The sequence below is a fragment of the Haemaphysalis longicornis genome, unplaced genomic scaffold (genome assembly GCF_048455015.1).
Source record: "Haemaphysalis longicornis isolate Haplotype H1 unplaced genomic scaffold, Haemaphysalis longicornis Haplotype H1 scaffold_47, whole genome shotgun sequence".
NCBI lineage: Eukaryota > Metazoa > Arthropoda > Arachnida > Ixodida > Ixodidae > Haemaphysalis > Haemaphysalis longicornis.
The window spans coordinates 2,204,727-2,227,522 of record NW_027526379.1 but is presented as its reverse complement, the minus strand read 5'-3'; the positions used below and the strand labels follow the sequence as shown (position 1 = coordinate 2,227,522).

The 22,796-nt window shown below is 47.2% G+C and overlaps 1 pseudogene; it reads left to right on the top strand.

Moving 5' to 3' along the window:
* Positions 1-3,633: 3,633 nt before the first annotated feature.
* LOC144137692 (uncharacterized) lies at positions 3,634-5,159 on the top strand (annotated as a pseudogene).
* The last annotated feature ends 17,637 nt before the right edge of the window (positions 5,160-22,796 follow it).

Here is a 22,796-nt window from a genome sequence, read left to right as displayed (position 1 = left end):
CTCCATACGTTAAAGGCACGGCTAGAACAACATGTATCAAGGGTAGACGGCTTAATGAGTCTAAAACAGGGCATCCGACACTATAAAAACCATATTCGAATAAAACAGCCAGGGTGCCACGACAGCTCTCGCCATTCTTGAATACAACAGGTTGGCGGATTACCGTACAGACACGTATTCTGGTTTTATGATAATAAACTGGTTCTTTCTGTTTTAGGGCAGGTGTAAAATGATTCCAGTGTTATGATGACAAACTGCTTCTTTCCATTCTAGAGCCGGTGTAAAATGGTTTTGGGCTGAAAAAAGGTCAAAGCGTCTTTTTTCAAAAGAAAAATCCGGACACATTTAAACCTTCTCATGTTATGAAACGGAAAATTTTAAACTTTATGTCAAGCTATGCGCTCCTTTTATTTTATTGGCAAGTCTGTCGTGCCTATGCCATCTGCTGATGGGACCGCGTCTTTGTCAACAGGGGGTATGTTGCATTCTTCTAACAGCGCTTGTGGGCATTATCTTATCCTATTCTTAATCATTGACATTAAGGAATAGAACAGAATAGAGTAATAGAATAACGCGCCGTCGTTATTCTCACTGCTCTTGCGCAGCACCGAACTGCCCTGCCGAGAGACTCTGCCCACAACGGGTTCGAGACCGAGCCACGACTCTCGCCGCGAGTGTACGTTGTCAGTCACTTCACGTGGAAGCGATACATTTCATAGTACAGGGGTTTATTACGCGGACAACCACGATAAAAACACTACACTGCACTACGCACCTAGCCCCCGGTGCATACGCCCGTCAGCGTGTGCCCAGCCCGTAGTCGGGCAGCAGTTAGCGTCCGCCGGCGTTGGCCGGCCGCAACGCTCGCTGACGTAGGGGAAGGGGGCTCTCTGTGGCCGCTACACATTTCAAGCCACTGGACTCGACCGGGCGGCATCGGCGCTCGTCCGCTGACCTTAGACGGCGCAAGCCGTCACATCGCGGACGCGGTGGCAACCCACCAAGAAGTGGAATATGCCCGCGGAGACTCGCCGGGCATCCTAGATAAACGCACTGACGCAAATCGAGGCATGCGCTATTCGACACGCTGGGTGCCGTGACCCACGGAAGTGGGAAACAACGGCCAATGCAAGAAACGGCCAAAAGTGGCCGAAGGGCATTTACGTACCGTGCGATCGCTGCGCGTCCCAAGGGCGGTCTCTCCGGGGAGTCTCCTGCGCGTATCCCCCGTCGCCTCTTAGAAAGAGGAGGGAAGCGTGCAAGGATCGCCCTCGCCCAACACCGACTAGATTTCAACACCTATCTAGTCGGTGTTGCCTCGCCCCACCAAGGAGCGGGACGTCGCTAGCGCCTCCTCGCCCCGATATGAAGGGCTTGGCCCCCACACGCTAAAACTACGGGGACAAAGAAAGACCGATAAACACAGGCACTGAACATCTGTTTCTGACGTTCTGACGTCTGTGTCTGGCGCTGTGTCTGTGTGTGGCCATACGTCTGCGTCTGGCGCAGTCGTAAAGGTTGCGTTGGTGTCGGCTAGTTGGAGATTTATGCGCGGCGAGTGCCTGCTACGCTGTTTTCAGTGTGGCACTATTGCGTTCTCAAAGCTGCCGCTGAGGTTGAAGCTCCAGAGACCCTCGCGGTAGAGGCAGCGCAGACATACATAAACGCGTCCAGTGGTGCGATTGTCCCCTCTGATTATCATTGGCGATATTCCTTTCCAACGGCATCGTTTTCATCTCTCTATTACCGGTAATAAGATGTCTGGCCATTACCGGTAATACCATTATTAGCACTACTTAAACTGAACTAAAGAATGTTAATGGCATTTTCTCTTTAGAATCTCGGAGGAAGCTTGGTAGGCTTAAATTTCTTTTGCGACTCTCAAATCGAGATTTACAGTTCGATCCCTCTACCTTCCTCCAACCGTCAGGCGATTAATTCCCATTTTTGCACGGACTCGCAAATTTAAGTATGCCTCTTTTCCAAAACCGTAAACAACTAAAATGGTCTTCCTTATCGCATATAAGTGTGTCGAAAAATTCTCCCGGATCCATTGAGAAGTTTTTTGAATATAGAAACCTCCAGCTGGCTACTGTTAATATTGGGACTTTGTGTTTTTTGCATTAATTTCTAAATTGTTCCCTTCTCCTCACTTTGCAATTTAAATGTCTGCCCGTAACGCTAAACCTCGGATTTTGTACGACTTTTTTGTAATGTCTTGCTTTAAAGCCCTACTATTTCTATTTTTAATTCTCTTGGTACCACGGAAAGCGTGTTATTGTTCTCTGTACCGACTCCTGCTTGGGCCTCACAAATGGCCTTCAAAATGGGTATATAAATTAGTATGTGCAGTATTTAGCGCAAACATGCTTTGCTACTTTGGTTATTATTAGAGGCCGGATTTTTAGGCATAAAAATGCGCTTTACGCTCCAAGAATAGGCAAGCAGAACAATGTTCTATGCCTCCAACGTCGTAAATAGAGGCAGCATTGGTTTTTACACAAATGCACATAATTTCCTACGAAGACGTGCGTGACCTGTATCTACGGGAGTAAAACCAAAAATGTTATTGTTCATGATGACAGAAAGGCGCCAGTCGTCGAATGTAGCCATCCAATTGTCCCATAAATTTTTTTAACTGGACTAATGGCGATTCGTTGGTTTACTTAAAGGAGCGCACTGCTCACATTTATTTATTTATTTCACATGTACTGCCGTCCTTGTTACCAGGCCTTAGGCACGAATGGGCATTCCAACAAACCAACATTCATGTTCTATAGTACCTGTTACTTGCTCGAGCTGCGCATATAGTGAAACAGGCACAAAAAGTACAAGTTTGAGAGCTGAAATACTGATTAAAAAACGCTACTTTACGTCCACCTGACGCTATTTAATTACGACACAACAAAAACGGAAACAAATAATAAACTCGAGAGACAACCGTTTATCAAGAAAGAAAAATGCTCTTACATGAGGACTTTTGGGTACAGCGCTAGCAATTTTCTCATATACATTGACATTATCCGAATTGTTCAGGCAGAAAAGACATCCCAACATGGCCCAAATACACTTCCAAATATTTGAAGAGCATTTTCAGAAGGTGTTTAGCAGGCGGCGGAACAAGATTTTGATGGCAGAACCTGTCAGATTCCATGGGTGTAGATTTTAAGGCGTACGAAAATGCAGCTGCAGAGTGATTTTCCGCCATTAGCGTTTGATTATACGGACGGCCTCGTAACAAAGGCATGTTTGATGGTGAACGGCGAATGATGAATGAACGGCGATGGTGAATGAAATAGAGTTGGATTTGAGTATGCTCCTAGAAACGAGGATACGACTGCGCATGTTTCAAGAAATCGGTTTGGAGACCACGCGGAACGTAGCTTAAGAGTCACTGTCAAAATAGTGTACACTTAGCAACTACCACGATATCCAGTTTTTTTGGATTCGAAATTGTGCCTTTTGTCAATGTGTCACATTCCGACCACAAAAACGCACGCTGTAGCGGGAAAACGAAACTTTTAACCCCATTTTTAATGTCTCAGTGAATAAAGTATCGTTAGCATTTGGAAAAGCGCTGGGGGCGCTATAAAACGAAATATTTCGAATACCACAAATTTGAATTTTGTCCTCATGGCTCGTTTAAGCTCACCATATCGTCCGATAGCTTCGCTCCTGCGCAAAGAATTGGCAAATTCACCAGAGCCGAAACCGTCTTGTGTTAAAATTTGCGGCCTAGAAAACCGGGGGCATGACACCGGTTGGCGCAGAACGTTCATGCCGCTCCTTACCTTCCAGGTCGTGGCCTGTTGGGTTGCAGACATTGGTGGCCTGGGCGACGGCGCTTGGTCCCCACCCGGTGACCCACCCGTGCCCTTAGCACCCTCGCACCATCTGGATCAACCACGGATTCCGTCACCTATCACCAGCCCGCTGACCCCAGCCTGCGCCTGCAGCTACGCCTGACAACGCTTCTCATCATCGACGTCATCAACCACGTGGGGCCAATCCGGCCTACATAATCTTCACAACATCACCAAAAGCTCGGGGCCCGACACCGGTTGGCGCGGAATGTTCACGCCGCTCCTCACCTTCAGGCTGGTTACCTTACTCATTCTAAACAATACTCTACCAATAACTCCTTCCTTGTCTCGGTGTCGTGCCCCTACGACTTTAAATTACGCAACTGGCTATGTACTCGTGACAATGTGTTCATCCTACAATTGCTGTCACAGTTGATGGTATAACTGTCCGGGCATGTGGAAATAAACCCCGGTCCAACTAAAGCAGAGATAGAAACTCTATCTGACACTATCAAGAAGATCGAGCAAACCGTTCTAACCATTCGTGAAAATATTAACCAGCTCAAGGCAGTACAAATTAACCATGAAAGAGTTCTCTCCACACTAACAAAACGAATTTTAGCTCTGAAAACAGTCCAAATCGAACCCTCACCGCGCGCCGCACCCGAAGACGCCGTCAAAATCAAACATGAAATAGAAACACTAAAAGCTGCTAACAGTGACGCTAGTAATCGACTGCGGCGCAACAACATTCCCTTCTTAGGTATTGAGGACTCTGTTAAAGAAAGATGGGAATAATCAGAGCTTGACGTCATAAACTTTTGTTCCACCCAACTAGGTATTACGCTCGAGCAAAGTGGCATAGAACGTGCTCATCGGATCGGAAAATTTGCCCCCGACAAAAAACGGTCAACCGTGTTAAATATCGCTCACTTAAAAAAATTAAAAGATCTGAAACCAGGGAAGTAAGCTTAAAAAAAACGACATTCGCCTAAAAAGAAGACTGTGCAGCAGCCACTCGTCTTGCACGCGCTAAGTTACTCAAATTCATTCGGCCACAAAAGTGTGCATTTAAGCTGAGGGTGGGCAAGCTCATTGTTGGAAGGAAGTGCTACTTCTATAACGCGAAAACTGATAAAGTGACAGAACTTCGGAGCTCACTCGTCATTACATTCGTTAACAGCTCATCATCGGAAGCCGCCTCTGTTAGCAGCACATGAAGGGTTTGGAATCATTCCGCCTCGTGTAACACGTGTATCCGTCCTATGGCATTTCTAAACATAAACATTGCATTTACTAATGTACGAAGCATAATTCCCAAACGCGACAAGCTTTATAGTTTCATAAATGGTATCAGTGCTTACATAGTTATACTAACTGAAACATAGTTTTATAATGACATCATAGATACGGAAGTGTCTCTATCCATTTTAAATTTCACACTTTTTCGCCGGGATCGCAAAAGCAAGAAAGGATGTGGTGTGCTCATAGCCATTAGAAACACCCTAGCATCCTCACTTATCTTCATGACGACAAAATAGAATTATTCTGGGTTCTTGTCTCCAACGGAGCCTCGAAATTGGTTTTTGGTGCCTGCTATAGGCTGACGGACAGCCACCCCAACTTCTGCGACATACTTCGTCAATACCTACTTACAGTTACAAATAAATATCCTAAGGCACCCATATTTTTATTCGGGGACTTCAGCTATCCACCAATCAGCTGGTTGTTGCTTTCAGTGTCGAATGGGTCACCGTCTAAAGAGCAACAATTTTTTAACACTGTACTTGATTTTAATCTCCACCAGGCCATAACCTGCCCGACCGGGGGTAATAATATCCTAGACCTCCTGCTAACTTCGTGCCCTGCCGACGTAAAAACAATTAATACGCTGCGTGGTCGTAGTGACAACAAACTAATTCATATTTGCGTCGCATCGCTGCTAAAAAAGAAATCACCCACATGGAAGGTAATCAAGGATTACAAGAGAGGAAATGTTAATGCCATAAATCACGAACTCACCAACTTCTTAGATAACTTCAGGATTACGTACCTAACTCGAAGTGCCTGCGCTGACTAGGAACTTTTTAAGAGCACAATGCTTAACCTCCAAAACAAATCCAGTCCTACTCCCCTCGTTAATACCCTAGTTACACGGGCGCAGTTAACCACGGTTAAGCAAACCGCGGTTAGACAAAACCGCAGTTTGCTGCGTTACACGACAGACGAAACTGCGGTTACCTCACTAACCATGTTTTACGCAAACTGAGCTTGGCCACCTCAGTTCGGTCATGCTAACCGCAGCTTTCGCAGCCGCAGGGTTCAAAATCGGACATCGCAGAAGCCAGGATGCGAGTGGCGGCGCATCAGCGCAGGCAAAAAAAAAAAAAAAAAGAAAAAGAAAATCACTTGGCGCTTGGAGGGGACGAAGGCCCTCAAAAAGCGGGTGCCCCAAAGCTGCCCCCAAGAGTCTCTTGCGTTCTTTGTGTCCTTTCGCAGTCAGCGCGACTACCCGTGATCAGCGGCTCGTTTCCCGATACACCCGATGAACTACGACAAAGGCAGTGCTAAATTTGTAAATTCCGCGTTTCGTTCGCAAAAAAAAAATGGATAAAGCAGGCAATCATGTGACGTTTTCAGCACTGGGAAAGAATCCGCGCGCAGGTCGGCCGTGCGTGGGAACACGCCTGCCCGCACGGAACTGGAAGTGGCTCGAACCGGCCCAGACCACGACTGCAACAACTTGTCGCCGCTCTTCGAAATCAATCTGATCACGGAAAAGAACTCCCACATGCGAGAAAGTGGATGTTAGTGCAGTGAAAAATTGTGCTATGTATCGTAATTCACTGTTGTAGAGATAGCGGCAGTCAAATATCCATCGCACTGCTGAGCCTAAGGTTCGCAACACCGAGCGGACCCGAGCAAACCAAGCCGGTTGCGAGCTGTTTAGGAAGCCCCTCTCTCGCCCCGTGCGAGTGCGTCACGTCTGGTTCAGAAGCAACTGTCTTAACGATATTTACTTTTATCTGCACTGCTTCTCTTTTGTTTTTTATCGTGAGGCTAAGAATTTAATTAATTTTGTTAAGCTTACAACCAAGTGACCGCTGTCGACGCACTTGAAATGTCGCCAAAACCGAAGTTCTCGATAACCGCGGTTAAAGATTAGTAACCACAGTTAAACGTAAGCGCGGTTACTTCTGCCGTGTAACTAGGGTATAAATCAGATTTCAACTGCCAATGGTTTAACAAACAGCTCAAATTACTCTGTAACCGAAAGAAACCCTTGTTCAGAACGGCTCACCGAAGCCAAAGTTCAACTGCATGGAAGCGCTACCGCACATGCGCTAATCAGTTTTTAATCGAACTCAAAGCTACCAAAATCAAATTCTTTTCCGACGACCAATTACTACGTCTTCAACCAAACCCCAACAAAGTGTGGCGCACGCTTTCTCCTACGTCACAATCTAATCGATTAGACCTCACTAATGCTGATGGAGGACAATCGAACGCCGCCAAGTGCGCTTTTGCTTTGAATGACCACTTATCTTCTTTGTTCTCCTCTGTGAATTCCACTAATACTGAAACATTGCCCGATCCTCCAGCTTTAGCGATGCCAGTAACTGAAATCTCTCCAGGAGGAATATTTAAACTGATGAACGATCTAAGAGTTTCGTCTTGGGCGGGCTGTGACGGTATTAACAGTTAGTTACTAAAAAAAGTACCATTTCAGACTCTAGCCAGATACTTTACTTGATCTTTACACAATTATTAAAAACAGGAAACGTCCCAGACGATTGGAAGAAGGCTAAGGTTTTCAATTTTTAATCAGGCAAACGCCCCATCCCAGCAAACTACCGACCTATTTCCTTAACCAGTATTTCATCTAAAATGCTCGAACATATCATAGCTTCAAACCAAATGACTTATCTGGAATCCATCTATTTTTAGTTTGATCATGATTAGATTTCGCCTCTCCATCTGCTTGGTGAATGATGAAGACCAAATAGTGAATTTCTTATGATGCTCGAGCCGGGAGGACGATCTCGACTGGCTTGATGACCGACCTCCGATGCTTGAAGCAGGTGAGGGATGAGGACTGCCTTTTTTGCTGAATAATAGGTATATTTACACTATTTACTTTAGTCCAAGTATTTACATCAGGACAGAATGATGGTTACATTGTCATTCTTCCCGCACCATCCTGTTCGGCCAATATCTACACAGAACTAGATCCCTCTCGACCGACCCCCGGACAAAACCCAAAACTCTGGTTTTGATCCCAAAAACCACGCCTCCAAAGGGGGCGTTCAAGAAAGAGCTAAAACCCTTTTCAACATGGTTCATATGGAGCACAGATTGGCCACATGAACCAACCAATCCTAAACATGTCCCCACCTACGGTCACATGACCCAACACTCTTCTTCCTGCAACTCCTAGTACGTTTCGCGCGTACGTTATTGCAACCGACAGGCAAATACAAGACATCTGCCACCTAAAGTCACTGTCCGTGCGGAGTGGTCGGACCATTACGTTAAGCGGGTGGCGCCTGCCCGAACCCGAACGCTTAGAGCGGTCTTCGCGCGGACAACACCTTACAGTGTCCTCGTCTTGCCGCCTCGCAGTTGTCCGCGCGCACTCCGGCACAAAGCGAGACGCAAACTAATCCCTTCCCCAGACTAAGGGACGCCGCTGCCCGCCGCCTGACTACCGGAAAGAGCTCCTTCAACCCCAGGCGAGTATTCCCGAGGCGAATGACCCATAAACGAACAGCCCCGATGCCGGCTGCGCAAATCCACGAAAACCCCTCCGCGCGCCTTTTCGACACTGAAGCTCCGTTTACATTGACCCGACGAGGGCACGTTGAGTCCAAATAGACAGGTTTTTCGTACTGAACCCCCCATGTATAAGCGGACGGGGTGGGTCGGAGAGCCGTCGCGGCGAGTCCAGTCGACTCGGAGGCAGGGGATGGGTTGGCGCGCGGCTCAACAAAGCCAAGTGCTCGGTGATGTACCTTCGGGACGCGCCACCACAGCCCAAACACGGCCTCCAGGTGGCCTCGGAGACTACGATTCTCGGGTTTCATTTCTCCGCGACCGGTCCTTCCCCTAGTAACTGGAATTCCACCATGACTAAGCTCCAAGTAAAAGCGCATGATTACGACTCGCTCCGCTCTCCAGTCACTGCCCACGCCACAATCGTGCTGACTTTGCTGTTCTCGCTGTTGAGCTACGTCGCCTTTATCATGACCGTGACTGCGCAAACCAAACTGGAGGCGGAGCGCATCGTGCTCCGTTTCCTCTGGGGTGGCAAGCCAGACAAGGTCAAGAGGCAGGTCGTACAACTGCCCAGGAGCCTCACCGATGTGGGAGTTTTGGCGACAGCATTGCACGCGAAGTGGACGCGGCCGGAACTGGATTGCGACATTCCTCTGACTAGTCGCTTCGCGTCCTATTTTCTAAGTACTCAGCTATATCTGTTCGCGCAAAGTTCCGTCCGCAATAACGTCGTCCGAGAGGCACGTCAGTGTTGTTTTACACAGGTGCGGCCAACACCCTGTTCAACCTGCAGCAAATAACTCCAGACATAGACTTTTTCCCGACTCCACTGAAAGTTTTGGCGGAAATGCTGTCCCCCAGCCTCCCGCCGCATCTACAGTTGTATTCACTCGCGCGTCAGAAACCCAGTGGGAATCTAATCTCGGCACGGATTTTAGAGCCTAGCAGAGCAACTTTTCAGTTGCTGTTTGCGCGCGGGAACATTCCTAACTTTCCCACACGGAGGCAGGCCCCTATGGGGTTGGTTCCTGCGCTCCGCGGGGCACCTTGCTGGTTCTGCAGGGCACCCGAGCCCACGGCGCACATCTTTCGTGACTGCGTAATGCCGCAGGCGCTCCTTCGAAAATTGGCACAGGTATTCGACCTTCCTGGCATCCCCTACGAAACTCTAAACTTCCTCTATCCGCTCCCGTGCGTAGCACTGAATCAGTTTGTTTTGGTCCTCGTAGAATGTTCTTATCAGGTTTGGTTGGCCCGCTGTGCTGCTGCTCACTCTGAGCGGCGGCCAGGCCTCCACGAAGTGCTTGCGAAAGTGCGGAAGCAGGTCTGGTTCCACCTGCGAAGAGAGCAGCGCAAACTTGGGCTTTAGGGCTTCGCATCCACTTTTTGTAATCCAGCGGTGATCCTAGAGGAGGCTGGGGGGAGCATCAAGGTGGTTTACTAACAGTTCTCTTTGTTTTTCAGGCTGGCTAACGTTTTCTTTTTTTCCACGTAGCCATGGGCATTCACACCGCCACTCTTGCGCCCAGGGGGAAGGGCCGCCACTCTAAAGCAAACGATTCCCGCTTGCTCCTGGGGGACCCTACCCTGAGTGGCGTTATCGGAGTTGAATGGTGATGGTTGGTTGAGTTTTGCTGCTCTCGGGTGCGGCACTTTGGTGCCAATCTCTCCACCATCTGACAACGGTGGGTTGGCTCGTTCGTCGGGATGAGTCGGCGGGCCGCGGGGAGCATAATACCGTATTTGCGTGGTTCTAACGCGCCCCAGTCCTAACGCGCGGGTACGTTTGCGCAGGAAAATTCTAAAAAAACTGGACACTGAAGGTACTGCGCAGATGGAAAAGACATGACACCACGCACCTGGAAGGGGGAGATTTTATTTGGCGTATGGAGGTGTGGAAGCCAAAAATGATTGTGCTTTATAAGATTGCTCATCCAGCTTCTGCTGGAAATAAAGTCATCCTTTCGCATCCCGTCAGCTTGTCATGACGAACGACCAAGCCAACTCCCAATGTCGGCAAGCCATAATAGCGGAGTGCGCGCTGTCGGAGCGCCGAAGCGTTTCCACTGCTGCGCACCCATCCGCCGTGCACTGTGACCTCCCGGTCGAGCTGACCGCATACCAACGCAACAAAGGTACTGGGGCTAACCACCTCCGTCTTTCACCACACAAAAGGAAGGAACACAAAGCATGCACTCGGGGTGGCCCCCAACTTCGCGTCCCGGCGGTTGCATGAAAGGAACGCAGCAGGACAGCTCCAAGCGGAGGCAACGCGGATACATGAGCCACCGGCGGCTTTCATTAATTAAATAAGGATCCCGAACTTAACAATCATCAACATGGTTTCCGGAAACTACTATCGTGCGAAACACAACCGGCGGAATTTACACATGATATACTTCTTTCATGGACGAAACTCTTGAAACTGGCGCCATATTTTTAGATTTCTCTAAAGCATTCAACCGCGTCCCACATAACCTAGTACTCTCTAAACCAGGGGTCTCAAATTCACATCAGTGAGCGGGCCGCAGTCACGAATTTTAGTCCCGCAAGGGCCGGGAGAGCGAAGAGGGTTCAAACGAAGGGGAGGGGGTGGGAGGAGGAAAGGGGATAATTAAGAAAATGTCAGATAACGCTGCCATTTCTGAATGGAACTGGGCGTCAGGATTCGAGACACATATCGATACCAAGAATGACTAATTAATGTGGATGCCGATTCTTAAATATCAAATATTTGTTCCAGGATTATGCTTCAACATGTGGTGACTACATTGGGTGCCTCACAAAAAGAGGCTTCAGGGCAGCCGCATCTCTGTATCTTACTATAATAAACGTTATTGATACTAATTGACGAGAAAACATTGCCAGTTTCATTTATGAAAGTCACAAAACTTTATTCCATGAGAACCTCAATGTAGCTGTTATTGTTCTAAACATGCTGGCTTGATGCCTCGCAACGCTTGGCTGCGACTAGAGAATAAAAGTCCGCATGAACATCTTGCACGGAAACGATCCTCATGGTCTATCGCAGGTGCTCAGCAGTCATCCTCGACCGGAGAGCTGACTTGTTCACCTTCAGCAGGTGTTCGCACAAGTAGATGCTTCCGAACATGGCAATGATCCTTGCAGAATGTTGACGAAGCACCGGGAAACTTTCATCGTCAAGAAACTTGTAGAAGTCTGGTACAGCCACGTCCTGAAATGTCTGCTTCAACGGAATGTTAGCTTGCAGCTCAAGAAGTTCCATCTGTAACTAGGCCGCTGCGTCATCCACCGGCACCGAAAACGGCCACGAAAAAATCCGGAATTCATCGGTGAGGCTGGTGATGTCTTGGAAGCGTCCTTCGAATGTCTTGGAAGCGTCCTTCGAGTTCTCTGTGCAGATCATGGAGGAGGTCTGCGAAGTTATCACAAGATTGTTTATCCACGTTCTCTAGCGACCTCAGGTTTAAAAAATGATCAAATTTCTGAATTCTCATCTGTCTCTCCCAAAGTTGCAATTTGGATTGAAAGGTTGAAATCTCGTCATGCATTTTCGTGATCAGTTTGTCTTTTCCCTGACGTTTAACGTTCAGGAAGCTCAAATGATCAGTGATGTCACTGAGGAACGCAAGGGAGTGAAGCCACTTCTCGTCTGACAGCTCAACAATGGCTCTGTTCTTGCTCTTAATGAAGGCGCCAATTTCCTCTCGGACATCAAAAAATCGTTTCAGCACTCTTCCACAACTCAGCCATCACACGTCTGTATGGTACAAAATTTCACCATATTCGCTGCCAACCGCTTCTAAAAGAGATACAAATTGGCGGTGGTTAAGAGCTCTTGAACGGATGAAGTTCACTGCATGAGCACGATTTCCATGACGCTCTTCATTTGCAGAGAATTGCCGCACAGTGCTTCTTGGTGCAAAATAGAGTGAACCGCGGCAAATCGATTGGTGATTCCGAGTGCAGCGAGTTTCGTCCGCAATCGAACAAAAAGCCCGCTCTTACATCCCACCATTCAATTCGCACCGTCTGTGGCCAAACAAACCAACTTTTCCCACGGTAATCCAGCGTGTTCGACCAGTCTTTCGAGAACATAAAGAATATCCGCCCCTGTGGTCGTGCTTTTCATTGGGATTAAGTCCAAGAGTTCCTCAGTGACGTTCAGGTTTTGTCTACACCACTTACAAAAATAGCACATTGTGCCTTGTCTGTAATGTCAGTGCTTTCGTCAACTGCAATAAAGAGTGCTTCAAACTCGTGGCATCGGTTGATTAATCAATTTTCAATGTCTCCACTGATCTCGTTAATTCTCTCGGTGACTGTGTTTAGAGAGAGGATTATTTTCTGGAATGTCATTTTCATGCTGGGACAGGTAGCATCAGCGACTCCGAGCATGCACTGCTTCACGAACAGACCTTCAGTGAAGGGCTTGGAAGATTTGGCAATAAGCTCAGAAATTATGAAGCTTACCCTTGCCGTTTCGACGCTTGCTTTGGCCGCCCTTTTGAACCGGTTTTGCTGCTTTCCCAACGCCTCCTTCAGTTGAGTCACGGTGTGCGCGCGAACTTTGCCAGTAAGAGCACCATACTTCTCGTGATGGCAAGTCATGAAGTGGCATCGAACATTGTACTCCTTCGGCACAGCCACAGTCTGATGGTAGACTAAGCACAACACCTTGTCTTTTGATTCTGTGAAGAAATAAGAAAGTTCCCATCGCTCCTGAAAGCACCTCTTCTCGTCTTCCACTTTGCGTTTTGCAGACTGCTTGGACAACGACATTGTGGCTCCCTAGACTGCCACAGCAGAAAGCTTCGCTGTTTGCAGGCAGTCCAAAAAAAGTCAAAAAGACACCTGTCACATTTACGGAGGCGGCAGGCGCGTAGGAGCACAATTATATAGTGCGCTCTATCATGATTGACTTGGGCGCCGCTACCATCCACAGTGCTTTCAGCAGCTTGCGAGTCGGAGGATAGGTGCTTGGTTTGGCGTCTCAATTTAGCGCACGCGAACAGATATGTGTCGTTTGATGTCTGGAAGCGCACAGTTTTGAAGGGCAATGTGCAGTCTTTTCCTCAGCAGGGAGATACGGCCACTGTCTCCCAGGCCATAAACAACGCTGCGACACGCCCCTAAACGCACATGGGTGCATTTTAGAGCCTGAACCTAGAGTCCGACGTGCGGCTGCGTCCTTTTCGCTACAGCTGCAGCGCACTAAAAGTATTTCACACAAAGACGAACAGGAAAGCAAATATCCACAAACACCATACAACACCCGGAAACCTTCGCGCTTTCGTGGAAGCCTGGAAAACTCCGGACAAGCCGCCGTCTTTTCATTATACAGTGACGTGCAGCCCCGTTCGCAGGGTCATAAAACGCTGCGGGCAGTTTCTCCGCGGCCTGTGCTCGCCAAGCCCTGTGCGCACTGTAGAGCGCTCGATCCACAAGTCGAGGTGCTTGTGACCATTGTGCACCCGACTTAACGGCGCCCGAATCGAGGGGCCTCCGGAAAAGAGGGGTGTCCGCTCTGGTAACGCGAAGCTGTGAAAGACGATATCCACGCGTTTTCGAGCAGTCTCTGGCCACTTGCGTCCTTGGCTACACAAGCAGGGCGCGCACTCACGCATTCGCTTAAAAAACAAATAAATGAACCAAGACACTCATTAGAGGGCCGTGGGCCGCGTGTTTGAGACCCCTGCTCTACACTATGCAACCTTGGAGTCACTCTCAACATAATTGCCTGTATAGAAAATTTAAAAAAAATACCGGAAGCAGTTCACAAGCGCTAATTATTACAACTCACCTCTCTCTGACGTAACGTCAGGCGTGCCCCAGGGTGCCTGCCTCTCCCCACTTCTCCTTCTAATATACATAAATGACTTGCCCTCTAATCAGCTAACAAAATTAAGACTCTTGGCTGATGACTGCGTTTTATAATATCCAATCTGTAAACCTGATGAAAGCTCTAAACTTCAACATGGTATAGATTTAATTGTAGCTGGGTGGGATAAATATGCCATTAAACATCACTAAGTGTAAAATGATGACATTCACCCGCAAAATGCGCCCAGCCCAGTATACCTATTGCATAAAGTCTCTTCCATTAGCGCTACACTATACTACCAATATCTCGGAGTGCATCTGTCATCGTCGCTATCATGGTCAACCAATACTAAAATAATCTGTTCATAGGCCTCACGCAATCTCGGATACCTGCGTCGCAACTTAAAATGAGCTTCGCCAGGTTAAAAAGTTACCTTATGAAACTTATGGGCGACCGAAATTAGTATATGCTTGCTCAATCTGGCACCCCTTGCAAACGTATCTTGCTAACGATTTCGAACTTATTCAAAACCGAGCTGCCCGTTTTACTTACTCCCAATACTCTAACGATGTTTGCGTTACTGCACTAAAGAAATAATCGAACCTTCCGTCACTTGAATCTTGTCGAAACATTTCTCGTTTGTGTCTTCTGCGTGTTTTCTATTATCACCCTAAATCACGGCACGTCCTGCTTCAACCATCACACAGAACTTCATCCCGCATAAACCACAGCCACCCTATCGCACCTATAAATGGACACGTCGGCAATGATTACCTCCTTCTTTCCCAATGGGATTACGCTGTGGAACAAACTACCCCATAATATATTCACATGCATTAACCGCCTAACCTTCTGAAATAAACTAAAAAGTCACATTCGCAATACAACTGAATTTACGGTTACCCTGCCAGTTTTTACAATAATTTTGAAGTACTGCTTAAACTATTTCATCGTTCTCTGAATGTTTCACCTTTGTACCTTCACTTTTGCTTTGCAATTGGTAATGTTTACTATGTACTTTGCATTTTGAAGCCTTTGTATTGTCATTTTTGTCTGAATGTTTACCCTTGGTACCCTTTGAGTTTTGTTCCGTTGTTTATTATACTGTGATGAACTCAGGGTTCGGTGGTGGGAACTACGAGACGAGCACACGGAGTCAGTGACGACAGAGGCCACAACACGAAGATGAAGCGTAGATGCAGTATATTGCACAGAGAGCGGGAAAAATGGCATGCGCAGAACGGTACGGGGAAAAAAATAACAAAATAGAGAAATAAAAGAATGCAATACAAATTGAGAGCAAAGCGTGGATAAGTCCTTCCCTGTCGCAGTTCGGTGGCGATTCGTGAGAAAGCGCACAAGCGTAAAGAAAACCACAACAGTATCACTGGTGCAGTCCGTTGTGACTCGGTCGCAAGTGGCTCGATGGCTCCAGGCTGACCGGAACGAAGGCGAAGCCACCAGGCGCAGCAAAAACGGCAGGAGAGGGATCCCGGCGCTGTTGCCCGGTGCAGTCGTGGATCCGGTTGGCGACGAGAAGGTACCTGGCGATGTCCCGGTGCGGTCGCACGGGCGCCGTCGATGGGGGTATTCGCAGCTGATGCAGGCGCACCCCAAACGCTCGTCCGCCCAAGATGGTGGTGGTGGTGGTGGTTCCAGTTGAATGGCGCGTACCCACTCAGCGGGATTGGCCAGGAAATGGGCGCCTTACCGAAAGAAATTAGGTAATTTTTGAAGGGAAAGAAAAAAAATTTTAATTATTAGGATGGATTAGCAGTAGATGAGTAGAGAAATAAAAGTAAGGAGATTAAAGAAAGAAAGAAAAAAGGTAACAACGAACACCATTTAATGAAAATTGGAAGTAAGAAACACGAAGAAAGTGGTACAGACGAAGCAGTGAGCTTGGTGCGCATATTCTTGTCAAGAAGATCCAATGAAGCTAAATACTGTCTAGCACGGCAGACGGCCTGATTCCAGGATGAATGAGTGCAACGCACTGCAAAGATCCCCGTGGCAGAATCCCAGTTCATTCGCCCCGAATGACAAAATAACTGTAGCAGACAGCGGGAGGTTTAGCCGGCTGCATGTACTTTCTAGGTATCTTCGTCTTATCGAGGAGAACCGTCGGCAGGAGAAGAAGAAATGGTTGATTGTTTCTGGTTCTTTGCAAAAGGCGCATAACGGCGACAGGGCCAGATTAGAGCGGTGCAAGTAATAATTTAAATTTGGCACGCGACAGCGAAAGCTAGTGAGGGTTACTTCACAAGCTCGCGACTGGCTTATGCTGTACTTCCATGAGTACCGGAGGTGCTCGAGCTCCGAGTCGTCGTAGGTAGAATCAGGCAGACTTTGGAGTAAACACAGCCTACGGAAGCGAGCCGAAGTTACGAGGGAAATGGGCGGCAGAACCTCCACTACTGGACCGCCCAATGCCATTCCCGCCAGAGCATCCGCCGATTCGTTAAGCCAGATACCTGCATGTCCAGGTACCCAGACCAGACGAAGTTCACGAAGGGAGGAAGGCGCTAAAGAAGCAAGGACTCGACGTAGCCCGGTCGCGTTCCTCCTCCTGTTCCTCTTCTCTGGAGGCGCATACCCATTAGCGAGTGATTGACCCCGTCTCCTTCCACTGTTTTCTTTTCTGCGCCTGTTTCCTTCCTGGACCTCATCACATATACCTTGTACGCCCGCCGCCCCCCCCCCCCCCCCATATATGTAATGCCTTCGGGCCTTTAAGGTGGAATAAATGAAATGAAATGAAGTCGTGGGAAAAACTTTTTCCTTAGTAAATCAGGCTACGAGTGCTTTTTGTCACTTGCGTAACGTTGCGTTTTACTATATATATTTATCACTACACCAATAGTCACTTATAGTTCGTGCTTATGATGCCACAGATGTTTGGGCCATAGAACCTTTAACAAAAAAATGATCTCCTTGTCTCGCCATCAGTTAACTGCATCAATCTTACGGATTTTGTTAAGCTTTGGTGTGCTCAGACTGTCTTTTCATGAAAACGCATTTCCAAAGGCCGAAAAAAAAAGCAGAATGCCTGGAGTGCGGCAAGTACCGTTTTCATCATAATCTGCAATGCCTGCGGCGAAAACATGTCAAAGGGGAATGTAAAGTTTTTGTAACAAAGTATTTTTCTGATGTTGAAGTATAGGTGTTCAAAAATTATTCATTCATGTCTGCTACACAGTGCAGCTTACAAAGTAGTTTTCACTGTGCCATCCGTTCAAATCAATATTTTTAGCTTTAAATTAACATTTAAAATCGTCTATTGGGAATCATGTATATTGCCGCGAAATATTCCCTCTGGATTTCTTATTTCCGTGTTTTGTTGCCCACGGCTAGCTGCAAGCCGTTGCGTTATCTAAGTTAGAAGTGGAGCGCGCGTTTCCGTCTCTGTCTTTTGTATGTCACGCAGGCCACCTAATTTTGCAGGAAGGGTGTATCGGCTGTGGGCACGAAAATAGAATGTTTATATTTCAGCGCCAATTTTCTGGATCTGATTCGATGGTTCTCGAGGGATTAAGGCTGAGGTGTAAATGCACGCAAGACAAACACCGCGGCATGCGATTCGCCAACGCTAGCCCGTGCAAGTCACGTTGCTAAATGCTGAATCGCCACTTATGCTATCTTTTGAGTTCTTAGCGGTGCGTAAGTTCGCTCCAACAAACTTTTGTTCCCTGGAGAAACCACTGTCGTCCTTGGCTACATGACAATGTATTGGGGCGATTGTTATTTAACAAAGCTTAAATAGCTAGGGCAGAAGTGTTTTCAAACATACGATTTTTTAAAAGCAGTAAATAACTGTATCCGGTGAACAAAGACTTGGTAAAAACAACACGCACAGAGCAACCGACGACCTGCGAGTTGGTCCCTGTTCGCTGTAACAGCAGTAAGCAAAAAAAGAAATCCCGCGGGAAGCGTGGAACATGTTTACTTGCGTGATGCTTGTCGACGACGGACCGACAAGCGCCATGTCTGTTTTTTTCTTTTTAGTCGGTGTTAGACCGGTCCTTACGTTAGCTTCCCACGAAATATCCTAGCCAAACATTAGTTCCCTGGGGACATCAGACCGCTGAAAACTTTTCGAAAGTAGTTTCCTCGTTGCTTTGGTGTCTCTTATCAGCCCGCAGCAGTGCCAATTTTTTTTGTATCATTTTGTGGTTTTGATCATTTTAAAAGTGACTATGGAACGTTTTTGGGCCGCCACCTAGCTTGAGTCAGGTAACAATGGTTATACGTCTTTGCGACCACGTGATATTTCTTTACGACATGCTTTATGACCAGGCATGTGGTAGTTAAGAAGCGATGCCGAAAGAACAATAACACGGGGGGAAACGCTCGTTTGTCGAGCGGTTTATGAAGGGTTTGAACCAGCTGACTTAAAAATAACACCATGGGCTGTCGACTGGTAACGCAAGTAAAAGTTTGATTCTATACATCAGGGCTTTAGAAGCGGGGGAACACTTGTCTTGATATTACACTCGTTTGATACTCACAACGGTGGGTCGGTGCTATCAAAACAGAGAGAACGTAGAGGATCGAAACAAATTTTCTCACAAAACGAACGTACCGGCTCGCAAGAAAAAGCTACTTCGACGAGTCTCTCGTCGAGGATCATCTTGAAGGAACCCAGAAATTTTAACCCAGCCGCTTAAAACGCATGTTTCTGCAGAACTGAAAAACAGTGAATGTTTATCCCCTGTTGAAGCGTAGTCCCCCGGTTACACACTGCTTTGTAATAGACCGCTAGATAACAATCCTGCAATTTAAAAATAGAGAACACATTCATGCTGGCCCTGTCGCGTTCGAAAGAGAACCACTAGCGGACAACGCACTAGCCGTTATCCCCAACTTTCGCATGCAGCATATTCAGTCTGCGACCAGCCGCGGTGGCTCAGTGGCTAAGGCGTTCTGCTGCTGAGCCCAGGGACGCGGGTTCGATTCCCGGCCGCGGCGGCCGCTTTCTGATGGAGAAGAATAGCAACAACGCCCGTGTTGTCTATATTTCAGCGCACGTTAGAGATCCCCAGGTGGTCAAAATTGATCCGGAGTCCAACACTACGGCACGCCTCATCGGTTGTGTAGCGTCGGCGCGTTAAACTCCATAATCAATAATTCGGTATTCAGTCTGTGGCCAGTTCTTAGCAAAAAGGATTCCCAGAAATACAGGAAAGGAGGTTTTTCGGAGAGTTAGTTCATAAATGTTAAGTATAAACCCGCAAGAAAAGCGGGTCACAAGTGAAACAATACACTATGTGAGCACTGAGTCGGATATACGGTCTTTATTGCGACAGCGGCAAGTTTACACCAAAGATTAACAGGGCAACGTGATGAAAGGTAAAAAGTGGCTCCTAGTGAGTGAGTAGTTTATTCCACAATACAGCAGTCAAGCTAAATGGAACGCCGGTATCAGCTTTCAGGTGAACGCTTTTTTGTCGTCGAAAGTGAAACAACAATGCGTAGGTGAGTGTTAAGCAATATGATAAACCTTAAAAAGCATACAACCCCAGTTTTAGACTTTGAACTGATTTACTAGCTCTGGCATATCGGAATATATTTTAGTTATTTTGTCTTGACACATCAGTCACAAGCTTAGGACTTCGTTGTAAAGATGCTGAGAGCACGCATGTCACCGCACACGAGCCCGAGATGTCGAGAGTAGGAGTCCCAAGATGAGACTCTCGCAATTGCGTCTCCCCAATGAAGACGCGGATAGTCCCCTTTCTAGCCGCCATCTGCCGCCGCCGCTGTCAATGTCTCTTGTTACCCGAGACCCGATGAGTTACAGCAGCGGGCGAAGCGAAGGAGATGCTGCAACACGAAATGGGAGCGCATCTATATGTAAAGGCGGAAAATAGACGCGTGAAAGCCGATACAGGTGTTGACCAAGATAGTTCCAAGGAACGAAGTTGGGCCTCGCACTTCTTCGAAGTCTCCGACAAACTAGAATACACGAAACAAAAAGTTGGTGGGCACAAACAAAAAACCAACGCATCTGGAAACTCTCCATTTCTCGCGACTGCAAAGAAGGTGAGATCAAAATACTGATAGCCATAGTAACGTGGTAATGTGACGGCACCAAGAAGATTGCTGGAATGGGAGCTGTCGCTTCGAGGTAAAGCGTGATGACATGTCTCGCTGGGGACATCGAGCGCCGTGCTAGAGAGCTAAGTAGAGAAAAAAGACATTACGGGATATAAAGTGAGCACCAAGACAGGCATTCCTATTTTTATATAGGCGTTCCATGTTATTGCCAACATAAAGGACAGAAATTATTGCATATTTTCTTGTACGTTCTACCAACAAAAACACCAAAAAGTATTGAACATCGCCAATAACATTTTTGCTTTGCTCTTGCTTGAAAGATGTGCAAAAAGGGAGAGCATGTGCAGCAAGGTGGGGTTATGCAGAAAGTTAGGCTAAGAGCAAAGTGATGCAGGCAGTTTTTCTTGTTATCCAAAATGCCCCAGTCAGAAAGCATAATGAAAAAGAAAATTGACATAAAGTACGTTGAACCACAGCGCAAGCGACAACACAAATGATGAAAGAAAGAGGACACACAAAGCGTTAACTTGCAACTGGATTTTATTTTGTCCAACAGAGCCAGTATAGAGTATAGGGAAGATCAGTCACATGTGCGCCGCGATTTTTTGTATTGTCTTTTCTGCGCCAGACTCCCAATGTTCGCAATGTACTGTTACTGCTTACAACGACTGGCTGCATGGATTTTATGCTCCGCGTAATTTCAGTCGATGAATTAAATTGATTTTCTGCATTCAGTGATCTGTTTCGGAATTCGGAGGACTCAATTCAAAATTATCTTGCTTTGGTCTCCAGGCAAGCGTTTAATTTGATGCAAGAATATAAAAAAGTCTTGGCAGATAGGATTGTGGTGTTACAACGTACAAGCGGCGGAAAGTCGACCGATAGCAGTTGTGGTCAGCCTTCTCAACGGACTGCAAGCGGGATGAGCACCTACTGCAACTTGTCTACACAAGGGTGGGTGGGCTCTCTAGCACAGTGGGATGCCTGTAAATCAAGACGGATATTGCCCACTTTCACCTCTACTTTGTGAGATGCAGTTCTCAGTTCCCAACTTCAGACAACAGAAAGATTAGGATTTAGGCGTGCATTAGGCGTGCAAGATTAGGCGTGCATGACTAAAATTATCAGCAGCTGTTTGCGTCGCTGCTACTGCGTAGCCTTAGAAAAAATATAGGATGTGCCAGCGGAATGCATCGTTAGAATTTTACCAGCAAAGTCTAAGAAAGCTGAGGTGGAGCAATATTTGAAAGAACTACATGGTAATTCACGCCGAGTCGCAAACACATCTGGGGCAGAGCAATGCTCACCGACGAAACAGGCGAAACAGACCGATCAACAAACGAAAATGACGACGGCTAAAATGACGATGATTAAGATTTTGAATACAATTCAAACATGGCGCAAAAGTTCCCAACGTAACGCTGAACAACTACTAAAGTTGTAAAATCCGGATTCCTGACGTAGCCCGGCTAAAGATATTTCCTTCAATGACGCCGAACGTCGGAACCTGTTTCACAGAGAACCGGCTGTTAGGACTAACCTTAAGGCGACTTGTCTCAGTTTTGGTACGTCCGCCAAGAGAGCCCCAGCCAGGGTAGGACTCGTGTTTAAGAGGACTAACCGGGGTCTTCAAGAACAGCGTGGAGGCCGCCGTTGTTCTGCAGGACGTCTGCGCCGCTGCTCTCGAATGTGAGGGGGTGCGTCACAACGTGCTGAACTTGACCAACTTTGTTTCCTCACAGGTTTCCAAGAAGACGAAATGAGATCACACGGTTCTCCACCAAGTAAAAATATTGTCAGCGTGAAACATCGTTCCACCCCTTGTATTTTTCATAAAATCATGCGGAAAATTGTTGTTGCAACTATTAACCGACCGCCAAAGATGTGATCTAGAGCTTGCTTGTACATTTGGCACATATACATATGTGGTGGCAGGACAGATGACACGAAGTATGCAAGATGCGAGCGATTTAGTCACATTATTTACAAGTTGGCCACGCGGAACCCGCGCAGGTTCCGCGCCACACAGCTTCCTCTTCAACGGAGGTTGGGCCCACAGCTCACCACTTTTTTTTTCCTGTACCAAAATGTGTACCAAATATCTACGGGGTTGAAATGCAAGCCAAAAAGCAGAGTAGGCTTCCATGCAACCGGAGGGAGCACTTGCAATCACGCTGTGATGATGAGACGGCACCGATCCATATCGGCAAGTTTAGTGTTTGCACCCCATGGCTGCCATGTCCATATCCATCTTTTTTTTGAGGAAGTTCACAACTTGTCATTGTGCGCAGACAGTTTTCAAAAAAATAGCTCAGGTTTAACACTCCTAAACAGCGTTATGACGAGTGAAATCA